Here is an 18346-nt window from a genome sequence, read left to right as displayed (position 1 = left end):
AGCGCATTAACTCTTTCAGGCCTGTAATGGAATATTCATGGAGTTCACACTAATGGAAAGTTCATAAAGGGTGTCATAGGGCCTGTGGTAGGCGTTCCATAAATATTTAATGATCGGCCTTACAGGACTAGAACTGCTGGCAAGCAACAAATGTGAGTCATGGGCTATGTGGCCCTGTGCCTAACACAGTGTCTCAGTTGTGGCTGGTGATTTTTTGGGTGATTGATGAATGAATAAACGATCTCACCGGAGGATAGTTCTCCATCATGTACAGAGCGTTTTCATGTTTGATTCCCACAGCCATCCACTTGATAGGCCTAGAGTTTCATTAATGGCTGATCTAGGCCTGGAACTGGCACTTCGGGGCTCCCATTCTAATCTTTTTGACTTCAGATGGACTGGAGAGATGGTCTGTGAATGGCCTGTGTTCTAAGGCTGGCTAAGGAGGAATTTACAAGTTAAAGATTAAATGTGACTCTGGATCCTGGATTGGATCCTGGAACAGAAATAAAAAAATATTCAAGGAAAAACTGGTGAAATCTGATAGTCTGGACTTCCGTTAATAGTACTGTACTTACAGAAAGAGAAAAACAAATACCGTATGCTAACACATATATATGGAATCTAAGAAAAAAAAAAAGGTCATGAAGAACCTAGGGGTAAGACGGGAATAAAGACACAGACCTACTAGAGAATGGGCTTGCGGATATGGGGAGGGGGAAGGGTAAGCTGTGACGAAGTGAGAGAGTGGCATGGACATATATACACTACCAAATGTAAGGTAGATAGCTAGTGGGAAGCAGCCACATAGCACAGGGAGATCATCTCGGTGCTTTGTGACCGCCTGGAGGGGTGGGATAGGAAGGGTGGGAGGGAGGGAGACACAAGAGGGAAGAGATATGGGAACATATGTATATGTATAACTGATTCACTTTGTTATAAAGCAGAAACTAACACACCATTGTAAAACAATTATACTCCAGATGTTAAAAAAAATTTTAAATACTGATATTATAAAAAAATAGTATTGTACTTAACTGTAGTTAATTTCTTAGTATCATAGGTTAGCATTAGAGCAAACTGGGTGAAGGGTATATAGGAATTTTCTGCACTACCTTTGAATTCTTCCGTTACTCTAAGATCATTTCAAATTAAAAAGTTTTTGACAATAATAACAACTCCACATTATCAAAACACAAAAATACATTATATAACAAAAACGTATAAAAATGGAATGAGAAATGATATTACCTTCCTCTGCTAGCAAATGGTTTTTCTAATTCGTGCCTACCCTATCCGCTCAGTCTTCCCCAGCCCTCCTTTACTCCCCACAACATTCAACCTGAATTTCTGCTTTCTGTTGTTTTTTACATTCACTATGCACATGACAAATGCTTCCACTTTACTTTGAACTCACAGAGGAAAAGGATGGTGCCCTGTTTATCCTCGTCGTACCCTCAGTGTTGTTCATTTGAAACCATCTGAGCATAAATCCATAGAAAGAAAAACAATCTTTAATAAGAATTATCATGATCCCAAAGATGTTGGAAGATTGATTTGACTGCTTTGAAAGTTTCCAAAATAACAATAGCCAATATATGGCAGAGAGTTTATTCCTCCATCACATCAGAGTGATTCAAAAGTTTCTCCTCCTCAAGCGACCCAGCTTCCTTTCATCTTGCTGTATGGCATGCCCTAAGGGGTTACTCTTGACGGCCTGTACAAAGATGGCTCACTACCCCCAAGTCCAGGCTTCAGCCTGCCTAGAATGGGAAGGAGGAAGTAGAGGGCCAGCAACTTCCCTCTAAAAGAACAAAAGAGCAATTTCACAAAACCTTTTATTCTTACACTGTAGACCAGCATTTAGTCAAATGATTACTCCTACCTGCAAGGGCAGCTGGGAAATACAATCCAGCTAAATAGGCTTATAATCACCTAAAACAGGAGAAAGTTGGATGTTAAAGGACAATTCTGAATCCTTGCCGCACTTATTTTACCTTATAGAAATTTATCTATTAAGATGTCTATTTTTTCTCATAGAAGTTGACTTACAAAGTATTTTCTATGATAGCATTATTGAAATAAAATTTACATACTATACAATGTACCTTTTTATTTAAGTGCACAGTTCAATGGCTTTTAGCATGTTCCCAGAGTTGTGCAGCCATCACCACTTATTTCAGAACATTTTCATCACTCAAAAAATAAACCCTGCATGTATTAGCAGTTACTGCCTGTTTCCCCCTCTCCCAACCCCTGTTGGCCAATAATCTAATTCCTGTCTCTATGCATTTGCTTGTTTTGGATATTTTATATAAATGGAATCATATAATATGTGGCCTTTTGTGTCTGGCTTCTTACATTTAATATGATATTTTAAGGTTCATCTGTGTTGTATTAACACTTCATTCCTTTTTATGACTAAATAAAATCCATTGTATGGCTATACCACATTTTGTTTTTCTAATCATCACTTGAAGAACACTTGGGTTGCTTTCACTTTGGGGCCATTATAAATAATGCTGCTCAGAACATTCCTGAAGAAATTTTGTGGGGACATATATTTTTACTTCTCCTGGGAATATACCTAAGTGTAGAATTGCTGGGTCATATGGTAACTCTATGTTTAACATTTTAAGAAACTGCCAAACTGTTTTCCAAGGTGGCTGCATCATTTCACAGTCTTACTAACAATACATAAGGGTTCCAATTTCTCTACATCCTCATCAACACTTTTTGTTGTCTTTTTCATTTTAGCCAGGCTAGTGGGTGTGAAGTAGAATCTCACTGTGGTTTTGATTTGCATTTCCCTAACAACTAATGATAATGAGCATCTTTTCATGTGCTTATTGGCCCTTTGTATATTTCCTTTAGAAAACTATTTAAATTCTTTGTCCATTTTTAATTGGATTATTTCTTTTTATTGTTCAATTATATTTGGTGTATTATGGATATAAGTCCCTTATGGGATATATGATTTGAAAATATTTTCCCATATTCTGTGGGTTGTGTTTTTACTTGATGATGTTTTTCTTGATGATGTTTTTTGAAGCACAGAAAGTTTAATATAATTTTAATAAAGCCCAATTTACCTATTTTTTGCTTTTTCTGCTTTTGCTTTTGGTGTTATCTAGGAAACCATTGCCTAATTCATTCTTGTAGTTTTAGCTGGGTACCTTTAGGACTATGATCCATTTTTAGTTAATTTTTGGATATGTTGTGGGGTAGGGATCCAAATTAATTATTTTGCAGATGGATTTCCTGTTGTCCTAGCATCATTTTTAGGAAGATTATTCTTTACTACAGTGAATCCTCTTGTCACCCTTGTCAAAAAATCAATTGATTGTACAAGTGTGGGTTTGTTTCTGGATTATTAATTCTATTCCATTGATCTAAATGTCTATCCTTATGTCAGAACTACACTGTCTTGATTATTATACCTTTATAGTAAGCATCAAATTGAAAAATGTTAGTCCTCCCACGTTGTTGTTTTTCAAGATCGTCTATTCTCAGTGGTTTCATTTACATTTAAATTTTAGGATCAGTTTGTCAATGTAAAGAAAAAAAGCAGGTGAGATTTTGAATGGGATTGCCTTGAATCTGCAGATCATTTGGGGAATTGTTGCCGTTTGAACAATATTTTCCTCCAATCCATGAACATGAGACATCTTTCTCTTTATTTAGGTCTTCTTCAATTTCTTTCACTGATGTTTGGCACTGATGTTTGGTAGTTTTTAGTGTATCAGTATTGCACTTTTCCTAACAACAGAAATCAAACAAGAAAAAGAAATAAAAGGAATCCAAATTGCAAGGAAGAAGTAAAACTGCCACTGTTTGCAGATGATACTATACAAAGAAAATCCTAAAGACACCACCAAAAAACTATTAGAACTAATAAATGACTTCAGCAAAATTTCAGGATACAAAATTAACATACAAAATCTGTTGTGTTTCTATACACTAACAACAAACTATAAGAAAGAGAAATTAAGAAAACAATCCCATCTACAACTGTATCAAAAAGAAAAAAATATCTTGGAATAAAACTCACTAAGGAGGTAAAAGACCTATACTCAGAAAACTATAAGACACTGATGAAAGAAATTGAAGACAACAAAAGCACATGGAAAGATATACCATGCTCAGGAATTGGAAGAATCGATATTGTTGAAATGATCATACTAACCAAGGCAATCTACAGATTTGATGCAACCCCTATCAAAATACTGCTGACATGTTTTACAGAACTGGAATAAATAATTCTAAAATTTGTATGGAAACACAAAAGACCCTGAATAACCAAAACAATCTTGAGAAAGAAGAACAAAGCTGAAGGTATCACATTCCTTGACTTCAAACTATACTACAAAAAGCTACAGTTATCAAAACAGTATGACACTGGCCAAAAAAGAAACAGACACATAGATCAATGGAACAGAGAACCCAGAAAATGAACCCATACTTACATGGTCAATTAATTTGAAACAAAAGAGGCAAGAATATACAATGAGGAAAAGATAGCTTCTTGAATAAATGATGCTGGGAAAACTGAATAGTTACATGCAAAAGAATCAAACTGGACTGTTTTCTCAACTATTTACAAAAATAAACTTAAAACGGATTAAAGACTTAAATGTAAGGCCTGAAACCATTACTCCTGGAGGAAACCATAGATAGTACACTCTTTGACATTGGTCTTAGCAGTATGTTTTTAGATGTCTCCTCAGGCAATGGAAACAAAAGCAAAAATAAGCAAATGGGAATACATCAAATTAAAAAGCTCTTGCACAGCAAAGGAAATCATCAACAGAATGAAAAGGCCACCTATGGAATGGGAGAAAATATTTGCAAACAATATATCTGATAAGAGATTAATATCTAAAATATACAAAGAACACATACAACTCAACTTCAAGCAAACAAACAATTGAAAAATGGGCAGAGGAGCTGAATAGACATTTTTCCAAATAAGACATAACAGATGGCCAACAGCCATATGAAAAGATGCTCAACATCACTAATCATTAGGGAAATGTAAATCAAAACAACAGTGAGATATCATCCCACACCTGTCAGAATGGCTATTATCAAAAAGACAACAACTAACAAGTGCTGGTGGGGATGTAGAGAAAAGTAATCCCTCCTGCACTGTTGGTGGGAATGTAAATTGGTACAGCCACTATGGAGAAGAGTATGGAGGTTCCTCAAAATATTAAAAATAGAAAGAAAAAAACAAAACAAAAATTTAAAATAAGAAAAACATTTAAAATAGAACTACCATACAACCCAACAATTCCACTTCTGGGTATTTTTCCAAAGAAAACAAAAACATTAATTCGAAAAGATATATGCATCTCTGTGTTTATTGAAGCATTATTCACAATAGCCAAGATATGGACACAAACTAAGTGCCCAATGAACCAATGAAGATGTGGTAATAATACAATGAAATATTACTCAGCCATTAAAAAGAATTAAATATTGACATTTGCAGCAACCTGCATGGACCTAGAGGGTATTGTGCTAACTGAAATAAGTCAGACAGGGAAAGACAAATACCGAATGATTTCATTTATACTTTGAATCTAAAAAACAAAACAAATGGACATAACAAAGCAGAAACAGACTCATAGATACAGAAAACAAATTAGTGGTTGCCAGAGGGGAGAGTTATGGGGGAATGAGTGAAATAGGTGAGGGAAATTAAGAGGGACAAACTTCTAGTTACAAAATAAGTGAGTCATGGGGATGAAATGTACAGTATAGGAGATAGAGTCAGTAATAATGTAGTATCTTTATATGGAGACACATGTATGATAACTAGACTTATCATGGTGATTATTTTATAATGTACAGAAATAACAAATCACTATGTTGAGCACTAGGAACTAACATAATGTTGTAGGTCAATTATACTTCAAAAAACAAACAAACTTGTAGAAAAAGAGATCAGATTTGCGGTTACTGGAGGTGGGATTGGGGAAAGAGGGAATTGAGTGAAGGTGGTCAAAAGTACAAACTTCCAGTTATAAGATAAATAATAATAGGGATGTTATGTACAACATGGTTAATATAGTTAACACTGATGGATGTTATATGTGAAAGTTAAAAGAGTAAATCCTAAGAGTTATCCCAAGGAAAAAATAAGTTTTTATCTTTTTCTTTTATCTTGTATCTGTATTAGATGATGGATGTTCACTAAACTTATTGTGGTAATCATTTCATGATGTATGTAAGCAAAATATTATGCTGTACACTTTAAACTCATATAGTGCTGTATGTCAGTTATATCTCAATAAAAGTGAAAGAAGGGCTTCCCTGGTGGTGCAGTGGTTGAGAGTCCGCCTGCCGATGCAGGGGACACGGGTTCGTGCCCTGGTCCGGGAAGATCCTATATGCCACGGAGTGGCTGGGCCCATGAGCCATGGCCACTGAGCCTGCGTGTCTGGAGCCTGTGCTCCACAAAGGGAGAGGCCACAACAGTGAGAGGCCTGCGTACTGAAAAAAAAAAAAAAAGTGAAAGAAAAATGAATAAAACAAGAAAAACAGAATTGTTTTCTTAATTGTATTTCCAGTTTTTCATTACTAGTGTATAGAAATAAAATTGATTTTTTCATATTGATCTTGTACTATGCAACCTTGATAAACTTACCTATTAGCTCTAACAATTTTTTAGTGGATCTCTTAGGATTTTCTATAAACAGCATTAGTCATCTTCAAATAGAGGTTTTATTTCTTTCTTTTCAGTCTAGATGACTTTTATTTCCTTTTCTTGTCCAATTGCCCTGGCTAGAATGGCCAGTATAATGTAGAATTGAAGTGGAAAGAGAAGACATCTTTCTCTTTTTCCTGATCGTGTTTTTGATCTTGATCTTTCACCATTAAGTATGCAATTAGCTATATATCTTTCATGGGTGATCTGCACAGCTTAAGAAAGTTCCCTTCTATTCCTGGTTTGTTCTGTGTTTTTATCATAAATGGGTGTTGAATATTGTCAAATGCTTTTTCTACTTCTATTAAGATGAGTATGTGGTATTTGTTTTTTATTCTATTAGTATATCAAATAGACTGATTTTCATATGCTAAACTAATCTTGCTAAACTTTCATGTGCTAAATTAATCATGGTAAATGATCCTTTTTATATGTTTGCAGGACTTGGTTTGTTAGTATTTTGTTGAGGATATTTATGGCTATGTTATTAGAGGATAATAGTCTGTAGCGCTTTTCTTGTGATGTCATTGTCTTGTTTTGATATCAACGTAATATCTGGGTAATTCTGGTCTCATTGTGTATTTTTTGAATATTCGAAAGACTTAATCAATGAAGGCGTCTAGGCCTTGGCTTTTTGTTGGGAAATTGTTTTGATTTCTAATTCAATCTCTTTACTTTTTATTGGTCTATTCACATATTGTATTTCTTCTCAAATCAGTTTCAGTAGTTTGTGTGTTTCCAGCCATTTGTTTGTTTCCATCTAGGCTATATAATTTGTTAGCAATGATTGGTCGTAGTTTTCCCTTACAATCCTTTTTTATTTTAGTAAGGTGACTAGAGATGCCCCTCTTATTCCTAATTGTTAGTAATTTGAGTCTTCTCTCTTTTTTCTTGATCGATCTAGTTAAATATTTGTCTTTTTTTGTCTTTTTTTTTAAAGTTTTTTTTTTTTTTGATGTGGACCATTTTTAAAGTCTTTATTAAATTTGTTACAATACTGCTTCTGTTTTATGTTTTGTTTTTTGGCTGCAAGACATGTGGGATCTTAGTTCTCTGACCAGGGATTGAACATGTGCCCCCTGCAGTGGAAGGCAAAGTCTTAACTACTGGACCGCCAGGGAAGTCCATTTTTTTCTTTTTTTTTTTTTCTTTTTGGCCGTGCTGTGCGGCTTGCAGGATCTTAGTTCCCAGACCAGAGATTGAACACGTGCCCCCTGCGGTGGAAGCTTTGAGTCCTAACCACTGAACCAACAGAGAATTCCCAAGATTTGTCAATTTTGTTGATCTTTTCAAATAACCAACTTTGGGGGTTAATTTTCTCTATTGTTTTCTAGCCTCTATCTCATTTATTGCTGCTCTATTCTTTATTATTCCCTTGCATGCTTTGGCTTTAATAGGCTCTTCTTTCTCTAGTTTCTTAAGGTAGAAGTTTTGGCTATTGATTTGAGATCTTTCTTCCTTTTAATATAGGTGCTTACCATCATATAATTTTCCTATAAGCACTGCTTTAGCTGCATCCCATAAGTTTTGCAGGTTTTGTTTTCCTTTTCATTCATCTCAAAGTATTTAATAATTTGCCTTTGTGATTTACTCTTTGGCTCATTGATTAATTAGAAGTACGTAGTTTAATTTCCATATATTGGTAAATCTTCCAAAAATTCTTGTTATTGATCTCTAATTTCATTCCATGGTAGTCAAAGAACATACTTATATACTTTGTGTGATTTCAATCCTTTTAAACTTATTATGGTCTTTCCTGGAGAATGTTCCACATGTACTTGAGAAGAATTTGTATTCTGTAGTTGTTGGGTGGAGAGTTCTCTGGATGTCTGTCAGGTCTTGTGGGTTTACACTGTTGTTTGAGTTTTCTGTTTTCTTTTCGATTTTCTTTTTAGTTGGTCTATCCATTTTTGAAATTGGAGTACTGAAGTCTCCAACAATTACTGTGGGATTCTCTATTTCTCACTTCAGTTATGTCAGTTTTTGTTTAATATATTTTGGTACTCTGTTTGGGGGTACATATATGTATATCATTGTTAAGTCTTCCTGATGCACTGATCCTTTTACTATTATAAAATGCCATTCCTTATATCTATTAACAACTTGTCTTAAAGCCTATTTAATATGACTTAGTATAGCCACTCCAGCTCTCTTTTGGTTACTGTTTAACTGGTATAGGTTTTCCTATTCTTTTACTTTTGTCCTACTTGGGTCTTTGTGTGTCTCTTATAGACAGCATATAGTTAGATCATGTTTTATATCCATTTTGCCAATCCCTGCCTTTGATTGAAGTGGTTAGTCCATCTACTTTAGGTAATTACTGATAAGATAGGATATATATCTGCCATTTTGCCTCTATATAGCTTGTCTTTTTTTGTTTCACTATTCATCCATAACTGCTTTCTTTTGTGTTAGCTAGATATTTTATAGTATACTATTTTAATGTCCTTGCTATTTGTTTTACTATTTTCTTTTTGTTATTTTCTTAGTAGTTGCCCAGGGTATTATAATCAACATCCTAATTTACAATAATCTAGTTTGGATTAATACCAACTTAATTTCAATACCATACCAAAACTTTGTATAGCATTGGAGATATCAATGGAGGTACCAATATACCTCCATTTTCTCCCCCACTTTTGTGCAATTATTTTTTTATTTTTTATTTTTTTAAGATTTGTGATATCACACTAATTAGATATTATTTTTTTAACATCTTTATTGGGGTATAATTGCTTTACAATGGTCTGTTAGTTTCTGCTTTATAACAAATTGAATCAGTTACACATATACATATGTTCCCATATCTCTTCCCTCTTGCGTCTCCCTCCCTCCCACCCCCCCATCCCACCCCTCCAGGCAGTCACAAAGCACCGAGCTGATCTCCCTGTGTGCAATTATTATTGTTATTAGCTTTAAACATTTTAAGCACGTCAACACAGTTTTATAATTCTTGCTTCATGCAGTTGACTTTTAAATAAAATAAGACAAGAAAAGTTTTAAAAGCAAAAAACACATTTATACCCTCTTCTATACTTACCCATGTAGGTACCTATGTAGGACCTATGTAGGTATTCATACATTTATGAGCTACTGTCTAGCATCATTTTATTTCAGCCTGAAGAACTCCCTTTAGTATTTCTTGTAGGGCAGGTGTGCTAGCCACAATCTCTCAATATTGTTTATCTGGGAATAATTTCATGATGTAGCTAGGTGTGGATCTCTCTAAGTTTATCATACTTGGAGTTTTTTGAGATTCTTGAATGTTCAGATTAATGTTTTTCATCAAATTTAGGAAGATATCAGCTATTATTCCCTCAAATGCTTTTCCAACTCTTTTCTCTCTCCTTTTCTTCTGTGACTCCCATTATATGTAGTGTTCCATAGGTATCTGAGGTGCCATTTATTTTTACTCATTTTTTTTTCTTTCTGTTTCTCAGCCTTGGATAATCTCAATAAACTATCTTCAAGCTCACTGATTCTTTCCTCTGTCAGTTCAAATCTGCTTTTGAGCCTCTCTAGCAAATTCTTCATTTCAATTTTTGTACTTTTCAACTCCAAAAATTCTATTTGGTTCTTTTTCTTTAAATTTCTATATTTTTATTGATATCATCTACTTGGTGAAATATTATTCTCATATTTTCCTTTAATTATTTAGATATATTTTCCCTTGGTTCTTTTAAAGTATTTGTCTTATAAGTCCAACACCTGAGCTTCTTCAGGAACAGTTTCTTTTCACTGCTTTTTCCCTGGGTGTGAGCCATACTTTCCCGTTTCTTTGAAAACTAAACTCTTTAAAAAATATGATGTGGTTGCTCTGAAAATAAGATCCCCCCCAGCCCAGGATTCATTGCTGTAGAAGTTTTTATTTTTGTTTCTGCATTTTGGGTTACTGGCTTGAACTAACTCAGTAAAGTCTATTATCTTTGTCATGTGCAGCCACTAAAATCTCGATATAGGTATTGTCAGCTCATGATTAGTCAAAGATTTCATTAAATAATTTGAATCAATAAATCTCGCAGCATTTGCCAAGAAGCTCTGAAAGGGGGAAGAGGTACTTTCAATGCTCAGCCAGGCAGTTGAGAACTCCACTTTAGCCTTACTTCCTGCTTATACAAGATCAGCCACAGGTGAGAGATTAGAACCTTCTCAGGTCTTTCCTGGGCATGTGCATAGCCCTGCAGCCACATGTGGGCTTCTAGGTTCCCTGGAATATGTTGGAACTTTTCAAAGCCCTCTGTATACATCTTACTCCCCAGTTTTTCCTTTTTAATGTCTTGCTTAATCTCGTGGTAGCTCCAAATGTTGTCAGCAACTGAGACAGCTGCTAAGTTAAACAGTGCCACTGATTGTTTTTAACCAATACCCTAGAGAAAAGGCATTTTGTACAGAGTGAGCTCTGAGTCAGATCAAATAAAGACAAGTTGTGAGACAGGTCAAATAGTGACAGCTTTCTGGGGATGGGGCCTGTGAGGAGCTTTAATACCATTCTACCCCCTTCAATGGCTTCTAGGCTACTTATTTTCATACCTACCATACTTATGAGGCTGTTGGTATTCAAGGCTACTACAGAACTGGGGACAGTGGGATGGCACATGGGCAAGTTAAAAATGTCACAGCACTCACTCTTCTTACCATCATTTAGTCATCTTCCTTGAATAAACACTTTTTGGGTTACTGTAAATCTTTGGTGAATTTCCAGAGTTCTGATAAAGTTGTTTTTGATTATTTTTGCCAGTGTTCTCATTGCTTTTATGGTGGAGTTTCTTTTCTTTGTTTTTTTTTTAATGCCCTCACACTACCAATTCTACCAAGCAATTCTAGAATTGCTTTTTTTATTTGCATTTTAATAAATTTATATATTCAAAGTGTGTCATCATGGCATGAGTTGGGTTAAAATATAACTATGGCAAGGGATAGTGTTCCTTTTGGGGTCTAAATGGTTGTTAGCCAAACCCAGAAGCGAGTCACTTCAGAAGTTATCTTGTAGAAAATTCCTTAAAATTATAATCTTAACTCTATTAGGATACCAATGCTGATCCTACAAATATTTGAATTTCAGCATATATTTATGGATTTCATACTACATGCAAGGATCTATGTTAGTTGCAGTGGAAAATCCTAGGATATAATACACAAGGTCTGCTCTGAAAAGACTTAAGGAATGCACACATGCTAGAAGCTAAATAATAAGACAAAAATATATGCCTCCTAATTTGTCCACATGCAACACTAGCCCAGAGATAAATAGGATCACAGTTATGCTTAAAAAAAAAAAAAAAGGTATATTTTTTGCTTTTTACCTCATCTGTGATTTGCAGAAACTCTTAAGTCTTACCTTTGTATCCCAACATATTTCCCCAAGGAACCCTGAGCTCTTTAGGAGATAGCTTACTCTTTAGAGGCTGCTTAATGCAGAGGTTGTCAGGTCTAGATTAAATAAAGAATAATGTCCAAGCTAATCCACTTTAGTGGAGTTTTAATGGGCTATATAGCAATAGTCTGGGCTCCATGAAATAAAAGCTCTGTTTATATCTCCTCTCCAAGCAGGAAGTGATTCTTTCTCCTAAAAGTAGGTCAAACTCACTCACTTTCCTTGGGGTGAGCTTTGAACTCAGGCAGAGCAAAATTTTATCCCAACTCTCTACTTATTAGCTTTAAGACTTCAGATAATATTTGTCACTTTATGTCTGACTTGTAAAATGGGAATAATAATGCCTGCCACTTGGGTTGAAGAATTGAATAATATAAAATATTTACATTGTCTGACCCATGGAAAATACTCCATAAATGTTGATTCATATTTTCAAAACCCAAATTCCTTTTTGGAACACCTCTAGGAGGGGATGAGCCTCATCCTGATGCTTGGACAGATATGTGAAGACAGCTCTTTTGTATCATTCTTGTCTCAACTCAAAGGTCACTTCCCCAGGGAGGCCTTCCCTGACCCCTCATCCAATAGATGGCTTTCTCTTAGTCACTCTCTTTCCCATTACAAGGGTGGCCAATCATCCCAGTTTGCCTGGACCAGAGGGGTTTCCTGGGATGCAGGACTTTCTGTGCTAAAAGCAGAACAGTGCTGGGCATACTTGAAAAGTCAGTCACCCTACCATCATCCTGCATTTTTTCCCATGATCTTTGCTACTCTCTAATATTATTCAATTCACTTGTTTTTTTTCTTATTTCACTCAAACTGAAGGTAAGCCCCTTGAGGGGAGGGTCGGGATTTTGTCTGTGTGGTTCACAGCTGTATTTAGATGCCCACAACACTACTTGGCCTATAATAGGCATTAAATAACTATCTGTAGAAGGACTGAATAAACTGTTGATTAATTGACTCATTCTTTAAAATGCTCACCTTTCTGCTTTCCAAGTTCAACAACATTAAGGCATAAGGAATATAAAGTTTCATATGACACCACAATTTAAAAAAAAAAGAAAACATTTCTTAGGGTTATAATGACTGAGTGAGTTGTAAGCACTTGAACCTGTGTGGCAGTGAGAACTTCAGACAGCTATGTTCCTTTTCTTCCCATACCGAACAACATAATTAAAAAGGATTCACTGAAATGTAGATGTTTCTACCATTTACCCTGGAACGTTGGCTCCATCCAACATAACCCAGTCTGTAAATACAAGATTAGCATCTGTGAAGGGAAAATTCTCCTTCTACAAAACTGCATTCAAAAGGAAATCTCCACCTTTTTCCCCCTTATAGAAGCAGCAGAATTACTTGTAAGACCATAATTACCTTATTCCACAAACTTGTCAGAGCTACCAATGTGAAAACACAATCTGAGACCACGTCTTTGGACTCTAAAATGAGCCAGATAAAGATGATGCCCTTTCCCCACTATTAGTTTACTATATAAATGAGAAGACATAAAGTACTTTTAGATTTAATTAAAGTAATTGACTGAATTGCATTTTGTAGTTGTGATTGTCATTAACATTTTTGACCTCCCAGTCACATAGATGTGCCAGAGAATTTTTCCAATGGATATTTATTATGAATATTATCATCAATAAGCACCATCAACATATTAAAATTAATTTTAACTTCTTTATGGAAGACTGAAAGCGCAACCAGCTGCTGGAAACCATCCGTTCTAAATCATTTTTTATCGATTCAACATGGCTAAACCTCAAATACAACTAATAGGGAATTTTATGTCTGTGTAGGTGCTTCTCTACATATAAAATATTTAATTTTATTTTATATCTAACTCTGGTTACATTAATCATGTAACTGTATTTTCCAGAGCCCTGGGATTCACTCGCTATTTTGCACATTTTCTGTGCAGTCCTCACTGCGCTGGCTTTTTTTACGTCCTCGTGCGTAGTTGGTGACACATGGACGTTTGGTGTTATTTTCACTGCTTGCAAAGAACTTAATAAAAGACAGGCTTTGGTGCATCAAAAGAGCTTAGTCCACAGGTGTGCTGAGCTGGGTGAACTTGCATGTAGAACAAACAATTAAGCTCTGGAATTTGAGACTCTAAATTGTATCAGTTGAGCCCTGTAGGGAGGGAAACACCTTTCATTACATTACACACCAGCACGTGGGCTTCAGGCTGTGTAGGGTTTCAGCAGATCCTATTCAGACATGCTAGCTGAGATGCTGCTGCTTCTTCTGTGCATGCTGCCAAGGACCTCAAATTGAACATCTGCAGAGAATATCTCCATCTCCATCTCCATGTTTATGCAGCATCCACTGCTTTGTTCCTCTCCACATCTCCTTCTACATTTCACATTAACTGAGCACCTCCTACAAGCCAGGCACTGAGTTAAAGATCTTAAATACAGCATTACATCTAATCCCTCCCAGCGTCACTGCAAAGTTTAGAAAGGCTAAGTAATGTGTCCACAAGCATGTAAATTTAAGTGGTGGAATCAGGATGCAAAGCCAGGTGGTTGGACTCCAGAGCCCCCTATGCTGATCACCACGCTATTTCCTGTAGAGTGTCCAGTTTAATCACAAGCTCCAGGGAGCTTTCTGGCCTTCTTGCTGGCTGCTCATGAAGGCCTTAGCCCTTTGGGTTTCTGTGGCTTTACCCTCAGCTCTCATCTTTCCTTTCTCCCTCTAAATAGCTCCTTAATTCGGTCCCATCTACTCCCATCACCAGCCACCAGACACCAATGTAAAAACCTGCCTCTCGGGGCTTCCCTGGTGGCGCAGTGGTTGAGAGTCTGCCTGCTGATGCAGGGGACATGGGTTCATGCCCCGGTCCGGGAAGATCCCGCATGCCGCGGGGCGGCTGGGCCCGTGAGCCATGGCCGCTGAGCCTGCGCGTCCGGAGCCTGTGGTCCGCAGCGGGAGAGGCCACAGCAGTAAGAGGCCCACGTACCGCAAAAAATAAAATAAAATAAAATAAAAACAAAAAAAGAAAAAAAAACCTGCCTCTCCACACAGGTTCCTCTGCTGTACTCCAGGCCTTGCTGCTCGCATCTCTACCTGGCAGGGAAGGGGGTAGGAGTCTCATGGGCCACCCCAGTGCTGCCCTTCCAGAACTGACCTGAGTGTCTTTGGCAGCAAGCCTGCCCCTCCTCCAATATGGCAGTAACAGCACATCCATCCAGGCCAGTCTCCTGTCTCCTCTCTCTCCTTCTTCCTTTTCTTCATCACCAGCCCATGTACACCACTTCTCACTGACTCTACCTCCTCCGACCTCTCACATCCATCCTCTTCCATCTATCTCTACCAGCTGCGCAATCCAGTGATTCTCAATCGGGGGCAACTTTACCTCTCAGGGGATATTTATCTGGAGTTGTCACAACTGCGGTGAGAGGATGCTACTGACATACAGTTGGCAGGGACTAGAGCAACGTCTAAACATCCTGCACTGCCCAGGACAGCCCCCAAAAGCAAAGATTATACAGCTCAAAATACCACTAGTGCTGAGGTTAACAAACTCTGGTCCAGTCCAAGCCAGCATCATCTCCCACCTGAGCTATTGTCATATCCCCCCCAGCCCTCTCTCCATTCCCACCTGACTCTCTCCAGCCCACTCTCCATTCCACGCTGCCAGAAGGATCTTTTCAGAAGGCAAATGTAGTGCTGCTGCTTAAAACACCCACCCACGGCTTCCCAATTCCTTTACATCACATAAAATACAAAGTTGGCCAGAAAATCGGGTGTGTTTCTTTTTTTTTTGCAGTACGCGGGCCTCTCACTGTTGTGGCCTCTCCCGTTGCAGAGCAACAGGCTCTGGACGCGCAGGCTCAGCGGCCATGGCTCACGGGCCCAGACGCTCCGCAGCATGTGGGATCTTCCCGGACTGGGACACGAACCCGTGTCCCCTGCATCGGCAGGCGGACTCTCAACCACTGCGCCACCAGGGAAGCCCTCGTATGTGTTTCTTTATCTAGCTTCAAGCCATTCTTTCCCTTTATCTCGACTTTCTTCTCTCACCTATTAGGTGACAGGGTCCTTTTCCTTTCCAGAGTTCCTTAACCTGCGTGCTTCTCACATTTCCTTCACACCTTTACTCAAATGTCATCTTAACCCAGAGACCTTCCCTGACCTCCCCAACTCTGCATCCCTCATACCCTTGCTTTGATTTTTCTCATAGCACTTCCCACCACTTTGTATGTTATATCTTCACTTGTTTACTTGTTTGTTTTCTGTCTTCTGCAGCCAGAATTAAGCTCCATTATAATAGGGATGTCTGTCTTTTGCTTACTGTCATATCACAAATTCCTGTAACCATGCCTAGCACATAGTGCATACTCAATAAACATTTACAGTACTGAATGAATAGAAACATGAAAAATATATATCCATATATGTTGCTCTTTTATCTTAATTCACATATAACTACTATGTATGAGATAAAAGAACACTTGGCATTTTCTTTTGCTGAACTTTAATATCAGACAATATGTCAAGATTCAAGTGAAACCTAGACTAAAGCAATCAAATGCTGATTCTGCCCAGACACTGACTCTAGCTGCGTGGCCTCTGACATCCAGGCCACGTAGACCAGGCAAGTCAATCACTAGCAGGAACCAAGCACCTCTTCACACAACACACAGAATTCACAGTGAACCAGAAATCAGATGCGTTGGACTCATTCCTTGTTTGCTGACAAGATTTACTCTTAAAATCTGTGTAGACCAGAAAATCCAGGAAGCATGGCTATTACAGCCACAGGCCTTCCCTCTCTGAAAAGAAAAACATTTCTTGCTAGGTGATGGGTTTATCCAATATACCTCTCTCTGCAAAGAGAGAAGCAGTCTCTTTGGATGCCAAAATATCAAACTATTCAGAAATTTTGATGTCCTGGAATATTGGACATGTACAGTCACTAAAACAGAAAAAGGCGATTTTTTTTCTTGCAGTAGTAGTAGTAACAGAAATTATAATAATAATAGCAGCTGACATGTATTCATTGCTTACAACATGTTAGATACTGACCATGGTCTCATTTGATCTTCATGACACTTCTAACAAGGAGGTACTTTATTATCCCTATTTTACAGATGAGAAAACAGGCTTACTGAGGCTGGGTAACTCACCCAAAGCCATGCAGCAGGTTAGCTGAAATGTGACTGGAGTAACTACTAGTCTTATTACAAAGCTCATGCTCTTTCATAATTCTGCCGTTCAATGTAAAAAGTAAAACGATAAATGCCTTCAAGAGACTTATCAGCTCATTTCATAAGTCTAAAGATGGAAAGAGTAATATTGTAAACATAAATGGTAAAAGGAACAATATGAGGCAGTAAATAAAATGCCTTAAAAGTCAGGAGAGGGCTTCCCTGGTGGTGCAGTGGTTGAGGGTCCTCCTGCTGAGGCAGGGGACACGGGTTCATGCCCCGGTGCGGGAGGATCCCACATGCCGCGGAGCGGCTGGGCCCGTGAGCCATGGCCACTGAGCCTGCGCGTCTGGAGCCTGTGCTCCGCAACGGGAGAGGCCACAACAGTGAGAGGCCCGTGTACCGCCAAAAAAAAAAAAAAAAAGTCAGGAGAAAAGCAACATCATTCCGAGGTGGGATAATCAAGGTGGGCTTCATGAAGGAGGTGGCATTTGATTTGGATGAGCTTAGAAGGGTAGAGTGAATAATGAAGAATTTTCCAAAATAGGGGAACAGATAAGGAAAGCCATGGCAGGTGAAGTTCAAAGGCTCATTTGGGGTTAAATAGACCAATGTGGCAAAAGTGGAGGGTTAGCTTGAGCAGTGTTTCCCAAACTGTTCAACCGGGTGACCATAGATGTTATGTAGAGGAAAGATTTTTTTTTTTTAAGAAGACTTGTCATTATTTATTAATTTTATATTTTATTACTTAAAAGTTCTCCTGAATTTTCTAATTGTTTGTACTAGTATATATATATATATATATATACATCTTTTTTGGAGTATAATTGCTTAACACTGGTGTGTTAGTTTCTGCTGTATAAGAAAGTGAATCAGCTATACATACACACTTCCCCATGTCTCCTTCCTCTGGTGTCTGCCTCCCACCCTCCCTATCCCTCCCCTCTAGGTGGACACAAAGCACCAAGCTGATTTCCCTGTGCTATGTGGCTGCTTACCACTAGATATCTATTTCATATTTGGTAGTGTATATATGTCCATGCCTCTCTCTCACTTCGTCCCAGCTTACCCTTCCCCCTCCCCATGTCCTCAAGC

This window comes from Pseudorca crassidens, chromosome 1 (genome assembly GCF_039906515.1).
Source record: "Pseudorca crassidens isolate mPseCra1 chromosome 1, mPseCra1.hap1, whole genome shotgun sequence".
Classification (NCBI taxonomy): Eukaryota; Metazoa; Chordata; class Mammalia; order Artiodactyla; family Delphinidae; genus Pseudorca; species Pseudorca crassidens.
Note: the sequence above shows the minus strand (reverse complement) of the source record.